At 43.6% G+C, this 2,500-nt stretch overlaps 1 protein-coding gene across 1 annotated transcript in view; it reads right to left on the bottom strand.

The window, feature by feature from the left end:
• Window positions 1–2,500, bottom strand: part of plekha6 (pleckstrin homology domain containing, family A member 6) — a gene marked incomplete at its 5' end in the record, with an annotated part of 124,848 nt that overhangs the window by 62,623 nt on the left and 59,725 nt on the right.

Below are 2,500 nucleotides of genomic sequence, written 5' to 3'. Positions count from 1 at the left end.
AGAAATAATTCTGGGATTTCTGACTATTTCCCTATGCATTGGTGCGAGTTCAGCTGACAGTCCATAGAGTCCATGACAAGTTCATGAGATGCTCTGCTCTTTTGTTGTGTTTGAGGTGGATGTTGTTGCGTGTGTGGGGTTTTTCATGTATCAATTTGAAACAAGCCTCTTGACCGTTGGAATTAGGGATGTTAAAATAAAATAGCTAATAATATTATTCAATATTAGACTTCATTGATCCAGAGGCAACCGGCTATTCGTCTGCTATTTGTAGATATATCAAGACAACAACACAACTTGCCCTCAGGGACAATCATATTTAATCTATTTAGATAGAGTATGTATGTATTATTTACAGATAATTGAAAGTACCTCAAAACATGAAACCAAGCCATGTCACACATCGTGTGTGTGTGTGTGTGTGTGTGTGTGTGTGTGTGTGTGTGTGTGTGTGTGTGTGTGTGTGTTACTTGAACAATTGTCACTGTGCTCCTAAATTTCTTGTGTGCTCCTAAATTTGTATTTAGATTTTATTTATTAACATTTTATTTAGGAGCACATGTGAAAAAGGTTAGCGTAGAGCCCTATATATGGAGACATTAACATTACGTTATCAAACATAGGGACAAAGACTGTAACAACAATGTTTTATAATCTTTATGTTAATTTTCATTATAAAAATGTTGTGCCCCGAAATACAAAAAATCAATTAAGGGGGGCAAAAAAAGCCCTTGAAAAAAATGTTAATTTCTAACCCTGCTCAGCAGTACACACTCAGCAGTACACACTCAGCAGTTACACACTCAGCAGTACACACTCAGCAGTACACGCTGAGCTGCGCTGAGCTACTGTTGTTGTTGCAGCCGGCGGATATGCTCACAGGGGATTTCAAAATAAGAGTATCGCAATATGAATCGATCTTTTTACGTTGCATCGATCCTATTTGATAATTGATAATAGATCGATATATCGATCTGGATCGATGTATCGTCCCACCCCTACTAATATCCATAGGTTATGTTAATGTTCCATAGCTTTGGTGCATAGTTTGCAGCGGCTGCATCCCAGATTCTGTTTAGGCAGATATACCATTCTGCTTATTGGTTGAGCTGAGCTGAGGACAGATATACCATTCTGCTGATTGGTTGGCTGAGCTGAGGACAGATATACCATTCTGCTGATTGTTGGAGTCCAGCTCATCTAGCGATCAACTATTACTGTCCATGCCAACCTCAATAAGCAAAAACAACAACTGCGTGGTGATTGATTGAATGAAAATTGTATTAACAGATTGCAGAATGGGTACAATACAGTACGGCTCAATACACACATTGTTAAGGGGATGCAGACCAGAGAAAGACTTTCTTCTGTTTACATCAGGGTCCCCCATTTCAATTCATAATGAATTGTAAGTAAGGGTGCAATTAGCACTGTGCAATCATTCTTTGTGGATCTAGCCCTGTGTGTGTTTTTGCAGTATGTGCAAAATGTGTACCACCTGCAACCCTGTGTGAGTAAATGTGTTTTTGTGCCCATGTGAACATCTGTGTGTGTGTGTGTGTGTGTGTGTGTGTGTGTGTGTGTGTGTGTGTGTGTGTGTGTGTGTGTGTGTGTGTGTGTGTGTGTGTGTGTGTGTGTGTGTGTGTGTGTGTGTGTGTGTGTGTGTGTGTGTGTGTGTGTGTGTGTGTGTGTGTGTGTGTGTGTGCGTGCGTGCGTGCGTGTGTGTGGTTAGTGTAGCTCCATATTTGTCCTTGGCAGGTTAATTATAGCCTAGAGATGAATAGGACAGTCACCAGGACTGGCGACAACTGATAAACAGCGCAGATGTCCACGTTGTACCCTGTGTGTGTGTGTGTGTGTGTGTGTGTCAGTCTGTGCAAATGGTCAAAAGCATGTGTTTATATTTATGTGCAAACGTCTACGCCTGCGCTGATGATCCACTCATCCCTCCTCCTTCTCTCTCTCTATCCATCTCTCTCTCCCCCTCTCTCTTTCCCCACTCTCTCTCCTCTCTCTCCCTCTATCTCTCTCTCTCTCTCTCTCCCTCTCTCTCTCTCTCTCTCTCTCTCTCCCTCTCTCTCGCTCTATTTCTCCTAACTATGCTTTCTCACAGCAATGCAATATCAGTGTAACTTCTCCTCCTTTCATAATAACTGTATCCGTTATTCCCGTGGACAAATCTGATTACACCAATTCATCCCTGCGTGCACAATAAAATGATAAACAAAGAGGGAGGGAGGGAGAGCGAAGGGAGGCGGGGGGTGGGCTGGGGTTCACACTGCCACAAGGGAAGTGATGTCACTACTACACCGCAGTCACTTCCTCTTCCACGGTGGAGCGTATTGAGGCCCCTCCCCCGCATCTTCCACGATGCACGGGAGGTGATGCAATTGGCTGAAACTGCCGTAGTAACAGCGTCTAGTAACTTAGCGACGGAGGCAGTTGCTGCTGGTGGTGGGGGGCTTGCGACGACAGAACAGTGTAGACCCCCATCTACCCC

Source organism: Notolepis coatsorum, assembly GCF_963971535.1.
Source record: "Notolepis coatsorum genome assembly, chromosome: 6".
Classification (NCBI taxonomy): domain Eukaryota; kingdom Metazoa; phylum Chordata; class Actinopteri; order Aulopiformes; family Paralepididae; genus Notolepis; species Notolepis coatsorum.
Note: the sequence above shows the minus strand (reverse complement) of the source record. Positions and strands in the feature narration are given on the sequence as shown.